This window comes from Canis lupus, chromosome 37, assembly GCF_011100685.1.
Source record: "Canis lupus familiaris isolate Mischka breed German Shepherd chromosome 37, alternate assembly UU_Cfam_GSD_1.0, whole genome shotgun sequence".
Taxonomy (NCBI): Eukaryota; Metazoa; Chordata; class Mammalia; order Carnivora; family Canidae; genus Canis; species Canis lupus.
This window is the reverse complement of record NC_049258.1, coordinates 13,030,645-13,050,559: the sequence shown is the minus strand read 5'-3', so window position 1 is coordinate 13,050,559 and position 19,915 is coordinate 13,030,645. Positions and strand designations below refer to the sequence as shown.

The 19,915-nt window shown below is 43.1% G+C and overlaps 1 long non-coding RNA gene across 1 annotated transcript; it reads left to right on the top strand.

Annotated features, from left to right (window-relative positions):
* The first annotated feature begins 821 nt into the window (after positions 1-821).
* Positions 822-19,143, top strand: LOC111094440. The gene is made up of 4 exons (XR_005384961.1): positions 822-1,174; positions 9,461-9,540; positions 10,610-10,685; positions 15,043-19,143. It is a non-coding gene; the product is annotated as an uncharacterized LOC111094440 (long non-coding RNA).
* Positions 19,144-19,915: the final 772 nt, after the last annotated feature.

The window sequence follows — 19,915 nt, the reverse complement described above, 5'->3', positions numbered from 1 at the left end:
TTCGACACTTTCTCACCCTGCACAGTGATCTTCAGCATCCAGGCTGAATGTGTCTGATATTTCAAAAATATACTTGGTTCACCAGAGCCTCTATTTCCACATAACTCCCCCTCCTCACAACGACCACTTACCATTTACTGCATGTTCTACATATAGTCAGATTTGCTTCAGTTAGTGTCATTATGAATATTAAAAATAGTTTCAAACAGAAACACATATACTCCTCTGTGCTGTACATTTCTCCAAGAAGCAAAGCACAACGCTGCATAATTTCTCAAATGCAACCCCATTTTCATCCTGCCAGCAATTTGGCAGTTCTCAAAAGGTTACTGCTCTGAATTTGTTTTCTTTGTAATCTTGCAGTCTATTCGTTCTGCCTTAATGCTGAAAATCTATGTAAGATCTTGACCCGCATATGTCATACACCAGTAGATTTACCCTTTTCTTTAAAATTTTCTTCTGCACTAAAATGAGAAAAAAGAAAGCATTCCATGAGTTGTTAAAATGGCATGTGGACTAAATGTTTAAAGTTAAAATCAAGTGGGTCTCAAATCACAGGTAGGGCTTAACTACCTGCTGTACCTCCAAGAGCTGGCTTTTTTGAGAGTGAGAGTATCTTTCCAAATTTCTAGGACACACACATGCATACAAATTCTTTTCCCTGAAAGGAAGGGTGCAGTTAATCCACCAAGCCTATTAGTTGCCTTGCCCTGAAGGTAATTTCACCTCTATTTTAATGACCACATAAAAGGGAATGATTAGAGGGACATAAACCAAAAGCAAAAAATGAAAGCCAGCCCTGTGTACAAAATAGTGGGGAGATAAGTATCTATGTGAAAAGCAAACTTTGTTTGTTTTCTGGCCATTTCCTGGACACTGAGACTTTTCCCCAATTGTTCAACTTTCAACGTGGGACCAGCTTCTATGGGGCCAACAGAATTGTTAAAGTACGTTGCCTAACCTCAAGAGATCTCCTTCGCACCGGAAGAGAGAGAATGAACACTCCACGGAGAACTAGAAAACAACAAATGCTAAGCCATGTAACTGAGGAGGTGTTTAGGGAAAAGAGAGAGCTGCTGGGCTGGCGGAGCAGGTAGATTCTGCAGAGGAAGTAGAGTGTGAGACCGGAATGGAAGGATAAAGAGGAAAGAGATGAGCAAACAAAGGAGGAGAGGTAGGTGGGTGGGAGGACAAGATGACCGCACCAGGCAGAGGTGGCATGGGCAGAAACCCAGGGAAGCACGGATAAGGTGAATGCGGGGGGACAGCTCTAGCTGGATGGACGACTCGGGGAAGGAATGTGGTTGTGTAAGGAGGGTGGAGGGTGGATGACAGGTCTGGAAGCCATGTGGGAGGCTCTAGGGAGAGGCCCTGGGGTTTTTCTAAGAGCAAATAGTGCTCCAGGAAGAAGAGTCTAGTATTGGCGGGGGTGGGGGTGGGGGTAGGGCAAGGTGAAGGGTTGGGGTGAGGGGTTGGGGCGGTGGTGAATGCAGAGATTGAGGCTGGAAAGCTACTCCCCTCACTCATGAAGGGGTGAGTTCCAAGCATGCTCTTTTCTTGGAGAAAGAGAACAAAGCTGAAGTTGGAGGAAAGCTTCAAAAAAGGTTAGAAGGAACTTGATGAAACCTTCAGTTCATGGTGGTTACATTAGGGAATAGGGTTGGGAGGTATAAATGGAGGACTTGACATTCCATGTTTTACTCTACACACAAGGACAATTGTGTGTGTGTGTGTGTGTGTGTGTGTGTGTGAGAGAGAGAGAGAGAGAGAGAGAGAGAGAGAGAGATTCGGGGGAGGGGCAAAAGTTATATATTGCTTTTATAGGAAAATTTAAAATGTAATTCTAAGATTTATAGAGGACTTTAAAAATAATGGCACTGCTGACAAACGGGGTGACTGAAGGAAGCTGGCCTTGTTTCTGGTATGTGTATCTGTGCGCCTGAACCCACATAGCCACCCACCCCTCTGGCTCCAGTGTGTACAGCCTGCATGTCCTTAGTCAACTGGTTGCCGCCCCCCAGATCCTTAGTCTTTGTAGGTTGGAGCTGGTCTGCCACTTGGCCCCCCTTCTGTGATGTCTCTGCTGCTCCCTCTGATTCCTTTAGGCCAGAAAGATGGGGCCTTTGCTGCTGCTTCTCCATTGTCATGGCCTACTTGCAGATACTCTGCTGAGGTTTTCCTAAGTTTCTTTAGGCTGAAGTCACCAGTGTCCTTTGCATCCTACCCCAGCCTCCTGGGCTGCTCTGCGATCCGTCTTCCACACTTGTTCAACTCGGTGAACCTGACTTGCAGTCAAAAGTGCTCCAGTGCTGGTGGGTTGGCCTGATGCCAGGACTTTGTTGACTGCAGCCCAGTGTGAGATTAATGTTCAGGGAGCACACATTCACTAACAGGCAATCAGGCTTTCCAACTGATTTCATAATTTATAGACGAGATGGCCCTGCCCCTATAATATACAGCAGTGGCATCATACGTATGAATTAAGAGACTACAAAATAAATCAAGCCACAGAAGCCTTGGAGGCTATGCATGTGCCAGCTGGTCAGCGGGAGCTTTGTGATACAAACAGCAAACAGTGAATAGGCAGGGATTTATTTATTTGAAGTCCAATATGTATGCATGACTTTGCATTAAGAAAGCTCTGGGGAGAATGCACCACATTTTATGGGAACAGACAAGGGGTGAAGAAAAAGTGTTTGGAAGTCGTGATTTGGACATTGATAATCCCGGAAGAGCAATAGTTTCCTTAAGATAAGTTAAAATCTTAATGCATGCCCACAAGAGTTGCACATCTGAGGACAAGGTACAGCCTCCTGTGTGTCACTTCTACCAATTTTGCCTTCGACTCTGTTGGCAACTCCCCGAACTGATTTTTTTTTTCCTGTAAATTCTGAGCTGTTTTCAGAGAAATAATATGCCTGCCACATAATGAAATTTATTGGATGCTTTCTTTCATTAAAACATTCACAGATAATTAAACTAGAAAAAAGTCAAGAACCTTAAAAATTAAAATTGCTGTATGAAATTATAGGAAAGATAGAATTAAGGATTTTTCACAAATGAAGCCTTTAAATAAAGCAAAATCCATCCCTTTTTAACAACATCTGAGTATCTTTTATTGTCTTAATCTTAAATATTTTGATACCTTTAAGAAAAAAAAAGGTTTAAGCAGGATGAGAATCTATAGTATTTTATGAGATTTTTGGTAAGATCAGAATACTTGACCAAATTCTTTTAGTAATTTTGTAGTTTAGGAAATAATTTTGTCTTCAGAGAATTACTAAGCTTCCAGGAAATTCCAGGCACCATGCCAGGAGCTAGACGCTAAAGACAAACTCTAGGTCTTGGCCCCTTAGTGCTTGTATCCTAGTGGAGGAGACAGAAATAAATAGCAAACAAATACATGGGGTAACACTGGAGTGTAATACTTCCTAGGAAGGCAATAATCAGGATGTTGCCAGGGGTGAGAGAAGAAGCAATCAAGGAGGACCTCTCTGAGGTGGTGACAATAGGACTGGGGTGAGGGTGGGGGGTCAAAGGATGCAAATGAGCTGGCAACTCTCAGAGGAAAGGCATTTCAGGCAGAGGGAACAGTGATTTGGGGGAATGAAAAGGGCCAGTGTGGTTGGGCTGGAATTAGGAGAATAAAGGCAGAGACCCTGGCTTGTTCTTAAGGGATCTTTTTGGCTATCATAAGGAGTTTGGATTTTATTCTATGTGCAAAAGAAAGTCATTGGAAGTTTTGAGCAGGAAAGTGATTTGGTCTGATCTACATGATCTCATTACCATCTTAAGATGTTAGTTTGGCTCCTTGAGGAAAATGGGTTGGAGGGGCCAGGAGCTAGAATAGAGAAACTCCAGCAGGTTATTGGGGAAGTCTAGGGAGACAGTGGTGAGCAATAGGAAGAGAAGTAGAAATGCTGGGGTCAGTTTCCAGATAAAATTGACAGGACTAGGATATGGACTGGACAGCTGGCAGAGAAGAATTAAGGATGGCTTGTAGGTTTTTGGCTTTCATGATGATGGAGAGTGGTGCTGTATACTGGGGTGGGAAGTCTGATTCAGGAACAGGGTTAGGGAGGAAGAAGAGGAGGACGGGGAGGGGGAGGGGGTTCAAGAACTTTGTTGTTGAGACTCTTATTTAACATCAAAGTAAAGATGTTGAATAGGCAGCTGTATATGGAATTTAGAGAAGTCTCTGTTTGCAATATAAATATGGAGACCATCAGTATGTGGATTTAAAGCCAAAGTTCAGGATGAGTTCATCTAGGGACAATGGGTAGATAGATAAGAAGACCTAAAGTACTTCAAAACATAAAGGAGAGAAAACTCCAGAAAGGGTGTAACCTGAAAGGTAGAAAACCACGAGTGTGTAAGCTGTTTGGAAACAAGAGGGGGCAAGTGATCAACATTGATCCAGAGAATTCAAGTTAGATGAAGTCAAAGAGATGGTCATTGACTTTGGTAACCTGGACAAGAACAATTTCAGTGGAGAATGAAGAATGCAAGGGGGATCGACAGATTTGAGGAGTCTGGGTATAAAGAGAAGAAGGGAAATGGGACGTGGCTAGAGGGGAAATGTGAGATCGCAGAAGGCTGTGGTTTTTCTTCATTTTTTAACAAGATATTCGATGCAGCACTGGTTCAATAAGTTATGATATGTGTCTCCAATGGAATGAGACAGCTGTAGAACAGAATGAGGAAGCTCTGTATGAACAAAGGTGGAATGATCTCCAACATGTGCACTTAAGTGAAAAAGGTAATGCAGAGAAATATGTGCAGCATGCTTTGTTTTTAAAAACGAAGAAAGAATATACATACTTGTATGTAGCTACACACATGCATGAAATATTTCCACTAAGATGCACCAGCAGGTGCAAATGTCGACCACGTATAGAGTGAGGGAGGTCATTTGATGCGCTGGGAAAGGGAGAGTCTACTTTGTATGCCTTTTTATATCTTCCTAAATTCGAATTATGTGAGTGCATCCCTTCACTGACACCTTTTAGGCGTTCCCAGAGCCAACTCCAACACTGGGGTGTTCCCCCTCCCCCACAACACCAAGCAGGCCTCTGCTGGTATCCAAGAGCTCAACTATATTCTGACACTATCTACCTGGAACTATGGATCAGATTCCACAGGTTAAGGGTTCTGCTACAACCTCCCACTTCAGACACCAGCCTTGAGCGCCAGGCTGTTACCTTTGCTGCTGACCTACCCTCTACAGAGGCTCCAGCAACCTCCTCTTTAGGTACTTTAAGATTGCTAGAGTGGCTCCCAGAACTCAGGGAAACACTTGTGCTGACCAGTTTATTAATTATTAAGGGATATGATAAAGGATACAAACTAACAATCAGATGAAAGAGATGCACAGGGCAAGGTCTGTGGAAAAGACCTTGCGTCTGTGGAAAAGGGGGCTTGCGTGGCCTCTCCAGGCATGTCACACTCCTCATTCTGCACGTGTTCACCAACCCAGAAGCTCTCGGAACCCAGCCTTTTTGGCTTTAATGGAGGCTTCCTCGTAGAGTCATGATTGGTTAAATCAGTGGCCATCGGCTGATTCAACCTCTAGCCCATCTTCCCTCTTCCAGAAGAGACCAATGGGGAGCAGGGGGGCGGGGAGGTAGACGAGATGGGCAGCAGAGCCCCAGTTGTGGCTATAAGCAAAGACACCATTTCCTTTACAACAGAAGGAAGCATTCAGGTTTGTATATTTGATAATGGGAGGATGAGGGTGGTTACTCAGGTGGTGTTTATTTTGTGAATGGGCAAAGAGTGTCAGTTAACTCTATGGAGAAATGAGACAAGTGGAAAAAGTTTGAGTCTCGAGGGATGATCCCTAGGAAAAGCAATGACATTTCTTTTTTTTTTTTTTTTTAAAGATTTATTTATTTATTCATGAGAGACAGAGAGAGGGAGGCAGAGGCAGAGGGAGAAGCGGGCTCCATGCAGGGAGCCCAATGTGGGACTCCATCCCAGGAGCCCAGGGTCACACCTGAGCCAAAGGAAGACACTCAACCACTGAGCTACACAGGTGCCCAGCAATGTTATTTCTGGGTAAAACTAGGCCGGGGGGAGGGCAGGGGCTGTGCAGAAATTTTAAAAAGTAGCAAGGCCGTGTGTTTAATATTGTCCAGTCACACTGAGCTGACAAGATGTATGTCCAAGGAAGAGAGTGGTTGAGGTGTTATTCTTTTGGTATGAGAGGCATGACTCAGGCCTAGGCACAGAGGCCTTCGCACCACAGAATTCTAGGCCTCTGCCCCTGCACAGAGATAATTAACCTACCTTAGTTACCTTTGGTTGAGTTGCCACTGGAGGTGTAGAGGCCAAGCAGGGCAGAAGGTGATGTTTGCAAGAGAATGACTCAGCAGGGGACCTCAGGATGTACCTGGATAAATTGGAGAGTGAAGACCAGGATAGGGGGCTATGGATAGCTAAAAATAGGTGGTTCTATGCATAGTTGCCCTGGGGGTTCAAAAGATAGGGAGGTGTGGTGGAAGGGCAGGGAATGGTGTCCAAGACAGAGATGAAAACCAAGTGGAAATTTAGGTCAGAGCACAACCAAGGGAAAAGATGCCCAAGGAGGATAGAAGAAAATGATGAAGACGGAGAACACCTGTCCTTGAAAGAGGCCTTGGGACGAACAATGGCCTGTGTAGAGCTGGAGAGCAAGACAGCCAGCTGAGTGCTGTTCTTAATGAAGGGGGGTGTGGAGTGTGGTGATTGCCCAACAGCTGAAGAGGGTGGTGCAAGTCATGCCATCATCTGCACTGCAATTTTTGTTTTTTAAAAAAGATTTTATTTATTTACTTGAGAGAGGGAGAGAGAGAGAGAGCATGCACAAGCAGGGGGTAGGGGCAGGGGGAGGCTAAACAGAGAGCCTGACACAGGGCTTGATCCCAGGTTCCGGAGATCATGATCTGAGCCAAAGGCAGATGCTCAACCGACTGAGCCACCTAGGCTACCCCAGCAGTTTTCAAAAAAGGAAAGAGAAATGGTTAGAAGCCATAGTGATGGAGCGGGGTGGGGAGGAAAGACCTACTGAGTGGTCTGTGAGCCTCCCCCGAGGAGACCGCAGTGGACCAAGTGGTCCAGAGGCACTGAGACAAGAGCTTGGGCATATGGAGGCGCTTGCCCAGCAGAGCACCAGCAGGTGTTCCAGAGAGCACAGTGATCTGTAACTGATATATAGCTCTTACCTTCTTTGACCTCATTCCTTTCTCACCCAGCCAAACATCCACACTGTTGCACCTGGAGCTAAGGCTCTTATCTCTTGACCCGGATTCCCTGGCTCACTACAGATTCAGAAGGGTGCCAGGTGGAAGCCAGCCACAGCGCCCTCTTGGTTTCTGTGCGTTGGAGGACTTCACCTAGCAACTCCAAGTTTTCTAGGTGTTAACATAGTGGAGCCCCAGGGGAAAGAGATTCCAGGCTAGCCACATGCAGCGAGGATCATGCTAATGAATTGTAGCAAAGGTTGAACACATCACTGTGCCCACCTGCAGACAGGTACAGAAAGCCTCTCCTAGGCACGCAGGCCTTCGCACCACAGAAATCTAGGCCTCTGCCCCTGCACAGAGATAATTAATGCACCTTAGTACCTGTGGTTGACTAGCCACTGGTGGTGTAGACAGACAAGGGGGATGGAAGTGGAATTAGGAATGATAAAGGGAAGAAGAAATGATCTCAAACAGTTCTTTCCTGATTTTAAAATCAGAAAAAGGCAGAAACAAGGAAGAGCCTCATCACTCATTGACTATTGTGGTGGATCCACAGGTTGTGAAGTTTCATGGGCATGGGCCTGTGGAGGGCCTTGTGAAAGGTCCTGAATCTTTTGTACACATATCCTAAGAGCCTGGGGTACTTAAGGTTATTTAAGGAGACTCAAGCATCTGAGTTCTCGCCCTGGGAGAATCGTATTTCAGAGAGCTTGAGGGCTCAGTCACCCACAAACTGGGCAGCCCTTACAGCTAATACTTTCTGCCTGAGACGGAATGAACACTGGGGAGCTATGTGAAAACTTACCTCTCCCTCTCCTTCCTGCACCCCAAAACTCTGCAACTCTAATAAGATCCCAAAGAAACCTTAATACCAAGTCATGAGTTGCATTGTTACTTCATTGGCTTGCATATATCTTCAACCTGAGTAGTAAATGACCTTATTTACTTCCCCAGAGTTTCTAGCAGTAGTAGAATCTCTAGTTCTAGTAACTGTAGTATACAAGGTTCAGAGTTCCAGCTCTTCCTGGACCATCTGGCTTTCTTCCTTTTCAAGTTTACATACTCATCTTTAACTGTGGCCAACTCTAAACAACCTGAAGCCCAAGCAGAACCAGATCAGGGAGTGTAGCTCCTGGTTGGTGCTCAGCAAGGGCTGTTGTTTTCCTTCCTCCCAGATCATAACCGTACTGGTCTTGGGCATACAGATGGGCCCATAGTCTTGGCATTTCCCTCATCCCCTATTATTTCTGATCCTCTTAATATTACTAACACAACTTGGCCAAGTGGTGAAAGTTTTCTTCCTTTCTTCTATCAGCAATTAAACAGCTGAAGCTGGAGGGAGCAGAGAATTGGGTTTATTATTTTGATTAAATATAAAACATAACAGCAAATTGGGGCGAGGTACTGACTCACGGCAACAAGTTAGAACTGAAAATATGTAAGCAATTATTGAGGGGGAGCTTGGCTGGGCTAAGCTGGTAGGGTAGACTTGCCACCAGATGGTACCGCACCAGCTCTGTTCGCTCTGTCAGTCAGAACATGCCGGGGATGAGGAAAGAGCGCAGGATTGGATTTCTGCCATAGGCTCAAAAAGATGTGGGAACATCCTTGGCCTTGGGATACTCAGACAAGAGGATACATCAAGTTGTTTTGGTTTCTATGGGCACCTCTCTGTTCCCACGATAAGAGGACTTGGTACAACTGCCTACACAGAGGATTGGGCGGCAAAATCTCAGCTCATTGCTGGGGGTTAGTCATGTCAATTCCCCACCCAGGGAGCAGAAGAATGTATGTCTCCAGGCAAGGGAGTGACATGACTGGCCTAAGGGATTGGTCATCTTGCAGAGCAGGTGAGGCCTTTCTCCTTTGTTCTAGCACTTCCTGTAGGCAAAGTATAACTTTTTAAAAATTACATTAAAAAATTCTTTTAAAAAAAGATCAAATACAGCAAAAGGTAATAGGAGGGAATGGAGCCTTTTTTTTTTTTTTTTTTAATCATTGCAAGGTACTTAGCCAGCTACTGCAATGCTTGTCTGGACAGGCACAAGGAGATGCTGGGCTGGTGGGCAATGCAGATATCAAATGACAGCCCTTGCTGACCACAGCTAGAGGACTAGCCCGAGTCCAGTGGAGGACTGCTCTGAATAGGTGCCATTTGAAAAACACCTCTTCTCCCTGAGGCTCTTCCCAGTACATATAAAAACACTAATTACTCCTATTCATGTTCTTTTCTATAGGTTCATTCTCTCTGATTTCGTAAAACTAAAATGTCATTGAAGTGACCATGATTTTCATTGGAAGGATATGTGGGTAGAAGGTATGTGTGTTGATTTTGGTTTGGAATATGCAGTAAACAGAACTTCTAACACAAGGACTCTAAATTAGGTCTTTGAATCTAAAAATCATGTGATTCCCATTACAATCAACTGGAGTCCTACTTGAGCAGCTATAACCAGGGAACGGTAGTATGGATTCCAGAATAAGCTCATTAGACAACTACTTCAATCTTCCCTCCAGAAATGTTAAAATTGCACAGCTGATAAGATCATGGGTCTCAGGTAGCAAGGAAAAACACGAAATTTAGTTTACTCAACCTATGAACAGTTTGACTTTCTTCATAAGAAAAATCAGCCAAGGAAACTCCAGTGTAGCTTTTTGGTATTTGACAAGCATGCAGCATATTTTTCTGTTCCAAGAGTTAGATGCATCAAGTAAGAAAGCATGAGAAGTAACTGAATATTAAAGATTACCATAAACAAGCCAAGAGTTCCCCTAAGATTGAAAAAAAAAGGTACCATTTAATAATACATGATACAACTCCCACCCTTGGCAAAGCAATATTTTAAAACTAAAATTATATTGTAATTAGCCTTTCAAAAATGTGAACACTTCAATATAGGAGTCCATTAATAATCTAACTGCTGCTGCTGCAGAGCATGTGCCTCCCACACGCATAACTTAATTAAACTCAGGGCTTCCTTTTCCAACCAGCAGACAGTCATGAAAAACAGGTGGCTCCAACTTACAGATAATGGAAGGATGAATCTTGCTTTGGCTTCACACGTCCAGATGAAATTATCTAAATGCCTTTCTTGTCCCTTCTTCTGGCAAGTTCTACTTGAAACACAGATTTGCTTCTACTTTATAGGATTTAAAGTTCAAACACTATCTAGGACAATTCTAATGAAAATTAAATGTAGATTTATATAATGGTCTGTATCATCCCTCAAAGTTCTCAAAAACCCTTCCTCTCTTACAGAGCTAAAAGGTTAGGTAAGTGCTAAGAATAAATATACACTAGATAGTGTGATTTCAAGGACACTGACAGAGGACCACAAATAAAAACAACGACTTCTAAGAATCTTCTCTCTCATCTCTAATGTCAGGCATCACAAATCCGTAAGCCCGGAGAAGCAGGCAGGTGTTTGGAATGAGGGAAGATGGCCAGGAGTAGGGGTGCAGGTAAGTGCAGAATGGATGCCCTGTCCAGGGGAGCAGCCTCCACCCCCTCCAGCAGACCCTTGTGTTGTCTTCATGTGGGTCAGGGTGGCCAGGTCATCCGATGCTTCAGGAGAAGAAGGGAATTCCAATTTTTAGGTGAAATCTTTTAATATTTAAAAATTGTGACAGCTAATTAAAAATCTAAAAGCCAAACTGGGGGATCCCTGGGTGGCTCAGCGGTTTAGCTCCTGCCTTCAGCCCAGGGCATGATCCTGGAGTCCCGGGATCGAGTCTCACGTCGGGCTCCCTGCATGGAGCCTGCCTCTCCCTCTGCCTGTGTCTCTGCCTCTCTCCTCTCTGTGTCTCTCATGAATGAATAAATAAAATCTTGAAAATAAAATAAAAAAATAAAATAAAAAAATTAAAGCCAAACTAAAAAATATATAGGCTCGGAGCCACCGTTGCTGACCATTGTTTTTTTTTTTTTTTTTTTTTTTTTATTGGTGTTCAATTTACTAACATACAGAATAACACCCAGTGCCCGTCACCCATTCACTCCCACCCCCCACCCTCCTCCCCTTCTACAAAGCTGTGGTCATCAAGACAGTGTGGTACTGGCACAAAAACAGACACATAGATCAGTGGAACAGAATAGAGAATCCAGAAGTGGACCCTGAACTTTATGGGCAACTAATATTCGATAAAGGAGGAAAGACTATCCATTGGAAGAAAGACAGTCTCTTCAATAAATGGTGCTGGGAAAATTGGACATCCACATGCAGAAGAATGAAACTAGACCACTCTCTTTCACCATACACCAAGATAAACTCAAAATGGATGAAAGATCTAAATGTGAGACAAGATTCCATCAAAATCCTAGAGAAGAACACAGGCAACACCCTTTTTGAACTTGACCATTGTTGATTAAGATTTTGGTCTCTTTTGCCTCCTCAGAAGAGAGATGTTTAAAGTTACCAGCCACTCATGCCTTGGAGTAAGTCTGTAATCTGAGAAGTAACTTTGAAGGGGAAGGTAGTGTCCCACCAGTAAATGGGGGAGGAGAGCATCAGAAGGTGTTTAGCCTCGAAGGTCAGAGAGTGGCTATTATGTTAAAAGATGTCATAGAGATGTCACGATCAGAGGGATGCCATAGGGATGTCAGGAGCACAGCTGCACAGAAGAGAGAGCCGAGATTCCTCTGTATGTTCTCATTGCATAGTCTGGCACTGTAACACCACAGGTGACACCGATGATTTTGAAGATGGAGAAGCACCACCCTAGTGGCACTCATACCTTCTTTCACTGGCTTGTCTTGATGTCCTACAGCAAGCGTCCGAAGCTCTGAGGAGTTCTCCACCCTCCCCCCACCCCACCCAAGAACAGGCTTCAGGCAATAGTGGATGGGAATTGGAACAGTCATACTCCAGCTTTCTCGCCTGCAGGGAGGATCACCCCATACTATCTACAGTGCTCCCCTGTGGGATTAAGCCTCAAGGGTTCCCACTGGTACCTGTTCCATCAAGCACCCTCACTGTCTCCCTTCGTGTCTTCTTTCCTCGCTCCCTTCCTGATACTTCCTAGAATCATCTCCCACACCACTTACACTGGAATCCAAGTCTCAGGTTCTGCTTGAATGGGAACTCAAGCCAGGATGAGCAGTATCATGAGAACATCTCCCATAGGTCTTGCTTGTCTTAGCTGACTTCAGGTCTCGAAAGAGATTTTTATAGGACTCGAGTAGGTAGTGCTCGTGTTGTCCTATCTACAAAATTGGGATCATTTTATAAGAGCTTTCACTCCAAACTCAAGATATTGTTATGAAGAGCAAATAAGATAATGTTCATAAATGGGCTTTGTGTGTTGGCAAGTGTATACAAATGCTCTTTTTATAAGTCTTCTTGCTGCTAAGATCCAGTAATGGTGTGTCTCCAGGAGCACAGATGGGAGGGATGGTGGGGGAGAAATGAGCAAGGTGAGGTGCTTTACTGAGCTGCCTGGTAAGTCTCAGAACAACAATGTCTGGCTGCATGTGGCAGCTTTATTAGATGCCTTCAAATTTATGACACCGCAACAAGATCGACCAGTCCATCGAGGTGGCGCTGTGGAGGCATGTACTATTTACAACACATTTAATGTATTTGGAAACTGAATTATTGTTCCCAGGACTGAGGGGAAGATGAGAGTGGCCGGCAGAAGGTATAAAACCACAGCTTTGCAGAGAATTTCATCTGCGTGAACTGCAGTCCCGGATTCAAACAATGAAGTAGTTAGCGTCTGGGAGACTATTTATAGTAGAAAATTAATAGGTCTTTTATACCAGATTTAATGGCCTTTTAAAGAGAAAAAGTATACTCACAGCACAATCCATGGAGTGAGTGATATTTGCAGGTTGAATGATAATTAACTATAGGAAGGAGGAGACCTTTTTCTCTAGCACTTTTGACAGTTGAGGTAGCCTTGAGCTGCAGATGGAAAGAGATAACTTATTTTTGTGTGTAGGTGTGTGTCGGGCTGGGTGCTTTCCACACTGCAGCAGCACGCCTGTGCTTTTTGCCTCTTTCAGGAGCTAGACTGCTTTTTCAGATTCCCTTTCGTAGATCAGGATTCCGGGTGATTCTCTCCTTTTATTTTTCATGAACATAGCGCTTTCTTTTCAAGAGGAGCCCCCCCCAGCGATGCCATCAATACTTAGATTTTTCACTGGTGCCACAACTTGCCTTTTGCTTTGATGGTTTCCAGCAAAGTATTTTATGCAAAGGGGAGTCCTGTTGAAATATTTAACTATCTTTAAAAAAGATTTTATTTATTTATTCGTGAGAGGCAGAGACACAGGCAGAGGGAGAAGCAGGCTCCATGCAGGGAGCACAACGGGGGACTCGATCCCAGGTCTCCAGGATCAGGCCCTGGGCTGAAGGCAGTGCTAAACTGCTGAGCCACCCGGGCTGCCCTATTTAACTCTTTAAATATCTCTTCAAGAGGCCGCTCTATTCAGGATTTCTCAATTTCGGCACAGTTAAAATTTGGGGTTAGATAATTCTACGCTGTGCATTGTAAGATGTTTGGTAGCATAACCGGCCTCTACCCACTAGATGCCAGTAGCAACCCCGCAGTTCTAATAACCAAAAGTGTTTCCATATATTACCAAATGTCTCCTGTGTGTATCTGTGTGTGTGTGTGTGTGTGTGTGTACACATGTGCAGGTGTGCGTGCAAAACCACACTCCTCGTTGAGAACCACTCACTGGGCTAGAGTGCCCACAAGGTGTGTTTCAGGGTCTCTCACTTCAGGCTCATTGGAGTATAGTGAGCACATGGTTGAGAGACAGAGGACCTTCTGTGACTGCTGCCTCTGTGAGGCCCTTGTGTGGCTTCTGAGCAATACTAATTTCTCATCTGTCGTGTAGCATGTATCTACTATAGATAAACTGTTACGGACTGATCCCCCTAGTAACCTACAGGGGCAGTATTGCAATTATCCCCATTTTACAGAGGAGGGAACTGAGGTGACTTGCTCCAAGGCCTAAGCTGGTAGGTGGCAGTATGAACCCAGGCACTGTGGGTTTTGAATCTTCCTCTCTCCTTGCACACCACACAGTTTCTTTAAGACTGAGTGTATAGAAGCACTTTGTAAATGTTAGAGCAAAAATCCATTGTGTTTCCTACACACACCCAGACAGACCTCTCTCCTTCTGCCTAAAACATCTGCAGTGTCTTAGGAGGGAGCTTTTCTGTTGTGATATTTTCCTTTTTTTTTTTTTTAAGATTTTATTTATTTATTCATGAGAGACACACACACACATAGAGAGGCGGGGGAGGGGAGGGGGAGAGGCAGAGACACAGGCAGAGGGAGAAGCAGGCTCCATGCCGGGAGCTCAATGCGGGACTTGATCCCGGGTCTCCAGGATCACGCCCTGGGCCGAAGGCAGGCGCTAAATCACTGAGCCACACAGGGATCCCTGTTGTGATATTTTCCATTTGTATTGTTCACTTTCCATCTCTACAGGTTTAAATTCTACACATTCTTTGAAGCCTAGTTCAAATGCCACCACCACCAAGAAACCTTCCCTCTTAATTCCCATGAATTTCTGTCACAAGTGCTCTATCCCTCCTCAGAACACCTTCATACTTTATACTGACTTTATGGACTTTATCACACTCTACTGCAATGACATGTGTATGACTTGCCTACCCCCACCCCACCCCAGCAAACCTCATGTTCATCAGGGACCCTCACAGTGACAGTTCCTCCCAACGGTCAACATGGAGCCTAGTCATTGTATGCATTGAAAACAAGATTTCTAAGTGAATGGATGGACTGAATGGATCATTGGGTTGAATAACAATAATTTCTACCTGCTTCATTTACTTCTATTTTACAGGTGATGCCACTGGAGTAGGAAAAAGTCACCCAAAGAAGACTCTGTGGACTCTCCCCACATCCAGAAGCAGCTTAGGAATGCAGGTGCCGTAGGAACCTACGTAGAACAGAAAGTAGCTGAACATAGCTGCTTGCATAAATAGTGCCTGGATCCTGCTGGATGAGCAGTTGGTGAAGAAAGGGTCCCGAAAATTATCATCCACCAAATGCAACTCTCTCCTCAAACCAGAATCCATTTTCTCACTTTCGTCATCATTGTCGTTGTTCAGGTCATTGTAGCTGAGCATCACCTTGTACTGACTGATGATTTGTCGTAGATACTGAAAAATATCCCATTGATCAGATTTTACCAACTGTTCAGGCAAGAGATCATGAAAGGAGAGACTGGCTGACAAGGGCCTGATTACTTTGCTTACAAAAGCTTTTTGTAGCTGTCATTGTCTGGGCTTTGCTCCTGTGCTCTGCAGTGTCAATTTCTTAGAGAGATTGAGCAGGGCTGCCAGAGGCATTCTTCTTTGTCAAATGTTGCACTTATTATTGAGTTTGTACCCAGGGAAACATTTATCTCTTGTGGCAGCGTTGCCGAGGCCAGATTTGGTCCTAGTGAAGTTAAAGGAGGTCTTGTTAGAGCAGAAAGGATAGTGTTGAGTGAATGAAAGTAATTAACTCGAAGATGTGTGATCATGGTGTCAGCATAGTAAATTGCCACAAGAATTGAGAGTCAGAGGCCTTCCACAGCTGGAGATGCTCAGAATAAGCTCATTTGAGATCACTACACATTTCTTAGACACACCTTTGGTTGACCTATCTTCCAGACTCTGTTTTTAAATAAGAGTCTGGAATCCCACAAGGATTCTTTATTAATGAGAAGCAATAGGTGCATCTGATTTATTGGTGATATACAGATTTAAAAAAAAAATCACAGTATCAGTACTTTCTGATCCAAAATATATTATCATCAACACACACACAATATAACCAGAGAGATTGTGGCTAAGATTGCATTGTCTCATGGACTGTTTCTTCCCTTTTCCTATCTACTTTTACAATAACCATGGGACCAGTGCATCCCTAAAAGAAGAAGCAAAGTCTCTTCCAATTGCATTATCAACTGCTAAGTGCTGCATGAGACCACAGGTCATGATGCAAGGAGGAGAAAGAAAGTAACTTCTACATCTGATGCAAGAGGCAGAAATAGCCCAACTTTGGTGAATGATGCGTGTTAGAGCATGCAATTAGAAAAACCCTTCTCTCACTTTTAAGATGAGCAAGTATGATACAAATAGGCAGAAAGAAAATGAATACCTAACTTTTGGAATCATGATTTTTTTTCCCCCCAAGCACAGCAGTATTAGGAAAAAATAACTCAGAAACTTGACAGGTTTTTTTTTTTTTTTTTGAAAGGTTTATTTGTTGCAAGAAACCAACTTTCCTTCTATCTCTTACTTTTCACACTATATGAATTCAGAACACAGCCCTTATTTAAAAATAATATTTCTTCAGAATAGAAAAAATAAACTTGCCTGTACATGGAACATTTGCAAAGAGAGAACATGAACAAACAGGTTTTTAATTTCAGGTGGAAAGTAGACCTTTTGGCCCAAATTTAATTGCAGATAAGAAACTGTCATATCTAGGAGTTAACTAGCTACCACCAAATGATGGCTTATTTTAAGGACACAAATTAAAAACAAGTCGTTGATTTATAGAGGAAATGGATAATTAACCACAGCTACATCGAGAGATCTTGGTTTTCCAGAAATCAAGAAGCGGAGGAAGTTTTAGTCATCGTCTTCGACCTCAGGATCATGCTCTCTTCCAAACAAGTAGCATTAAACTGCTTCCCATGTTAAAATTGACAACCTGAAGAGCTGTGCCTCCCAGTGCTAAGAAGTGCTTGTGTGACAGCTTTCAGCCTTCATGAGAGTTTAATCCTTATGAACTGTGTCTTTACCCATATGACTTCCAATTCCAAAGAGCAAGAGTCTGACTTCTTCTGTTTTATACTCTGCTGGGTTTTGAAAATTGGAAGCACATTGTTCAATTAAGAACCAATTAATGTGACATTCCAGCATGAAAGGAGTGTTAGGCAAGAGGAGCCCACTGCAAACTAATCAGTTTAAATTTCCTTGACTCACAATATGCCATTTCTTGAAGGCATGGGAGTGTTATGCGTTTATACCACCTCTGGCTCTTGGAACTTGACTGATTTCAGAAACTATGTAGGGTCAAGTTGAGTCAGGATCACATGGTGACCTTCCCAGAGTAGCCCTATTTCTGCAAAAAAAAAAAAAAAAAAAAAAGTGCGCACCATGGGTGTAGTCTCTCTCTCATAGTGGTACTAACTCATTACTTTGCAGTGATGCTCCTGTCTGCCACGTAACTCAGAAGATAATGAGCACCCGGAAACTCAAAGGGTATGCATTACAACCTAATTCTCTCAAGCATAATTTGTGCCTCGAACTTCAGTTTCCTCATCTCTTCAACGGAAACAGCAGGATCTATTAAATGGAGCTACATTGCTGTGCCACTCACCACCAGAGAAGAAAAAGCCCTGGTTTTTTGAATAGATGCCAGCCTCAGCAATTAGTCCATCAACTTAAATTCTTCTTGTAGTTTCAATTAGATTGAGAACCCTCCCTGGTTTCCACTCAGGCTGTTGTGCAACATTTCTGCAAGGCTAACAGCTGTCTTATTCCACCCCAGAGAGACTCTATTTCAGCTACTCCTGCATTCCTAGTTCATAAAGCACTCCAGGAGCCAGTGGGCGAAAGGCACTCTGTAGCATCACAAGATGATATTTGTTAGTAGTAAATAAGCTATGGTAAAAAGGCAGGCAGCGATTGTGCTCTTGTTAACCGATCACTCAGCACTCCAGTTGTATTCACTACACCAAGAACTGGTTGGATATCAAAGAACTTGGACTGGCAGATTTCATAGGGGATTTTTTTTTTTTTTTTTGACATCCAAAGATCTCACAGAAGAAAAAAAAAAATACCGAAGACCGAAGCTCACAGTCTCTCAGCATCATCTCCGATTTCAAAATGAATGTGCCAGGAGATAGTCTATACAGTTGTTTGGCAGATTCATTTGTTTTTAAATTCATTTAAGGCAGCTTTCCAAATAATATGCTAAAAGAAATAGCTTTGCTGACTTCTAGGCAGACTCAGAGAGCTGTATTTGATTCCCTTTCCCTTCATTCCCTCTATGCTCGTGTCCATTCTTTCTTCCAGCCATTCTCACCTCCTTCCATTGTGCTCCTTTTCATGAGACCTCGAATCTTGCCTTTAGCGAAGCTTCCCCAGGATAGCCTTGAACATCTCTGTTGCTTACTATCAATTTAAAAACTTGATGGGATGAGCACTGGGTGTTATGCTATATGTTGGCAAATTGAACTCCAATAAAAAAATAAATTAATTTAAAAAAATAAACCTCTGCCCATCATGTTCACTGCTGGTGCCACCCTCACCCAGGCTTCCTTGATAGCTCATGGTTGGTTGGGTTTGGTCACTGGGACACAAGAAGAGAGAGGCAGCAATATTTCTTCTCTCCTCTTGCCCTACCAAGCATTGTTGTTTTGGCAGCGACTTCATTCCCCCCTTGACTACAGCTCCTGCCTCTAGCCCCTCATCCAAGATTCCAGCTCTTTCAGGGCTCCGCTGACACTATTTCCTCTCCTTGCCCTCTACCCAAAGGCAATAAGGAATTTCTGCTGTTTCTGGTCTCTGGCTGCCTCCACCATGCGGATTTCCTCACTCCTGTTCACAACCCTGCAAGCAGTCCTTTCAGTAAAATAATTTGAGCTGCTAGGACTCGGGCTCTCCTCCCTCTCACCTCACACGTATATACACTAGGAAAGAGAAAGATACAAAACTGTCTTGAATGCATATGGCGCTCCCTACTTGATTTGGATTGATTTCCTGCCTGAGTCCCTTCAGACTCAGAATACACAAGCCCTAATTTCTGTTTGTAATAGTCACATAATGCAGCATCTGTCATATGATAGAATTAATCATGAAGGAATGCTACTTTATTTGGAGATCATGTTGATATAAAGGTGGTTAACGGGGTATCCATTTAAAATGGTGAGAACTTTCTAATTAGGCACGTTCCAAGACTTTAATAATAGTGAAAGTGGAAATTAGCCAAAATAAAATTTCTACTCATTTGTTTTATTATAATGAACGTCTTGTACATTTATTTATTGCAACCTCGTGGTAGCAGCAGCTCTCTTGGGGGTACAGCCTCATTTTAGTGTGGTCCCGAAGGAGCCCTCTTAATTTAAAAGGCAGTAAGTATTTAGTGAGAGGACTCAACTTTAGGAAATATAAATTTACTCTCATTATGTTATAAAGGATATAAGATAATTTTGAAACGGTAACCAAATATTTATAGCTTGTATCCTGCCTTTCTCATTACAGGATTTGTCATGAAGATGAATTAATGTTGTGCCATTTTCTGTTCTCATTACAACCTTGGTCCTGAGATGAAATATTGGATGCTTAATATTTTTTTATGAATTATAGCAGAAAACTGTACAATGTTGACCTTTTAAATATTCTGGTTTCTGACTGGCTGGCATTTCCACTCCTCCTCTTCTTGTAACAATTCCTACTAATATGGAAGAAAGGTTTCAAAGAGGTAGCCAATGAGAGAGCAGAATATTAAAAAGGTCAACAGACTACAGTCCTTCCTATAAATTCAAAAAAATGTACTAAGACATTAGAATTCAAATTCTATAACTCATGAACATAATATGTAATTCATATTTGTGAAAAACAACCCTGTTTTATTTATTTATTTATTTTTAAAAGATTTTATTTATTTATTTATGAGAGACACACAGGGAGAGGCAGAGACACAGGCAGAGGGAG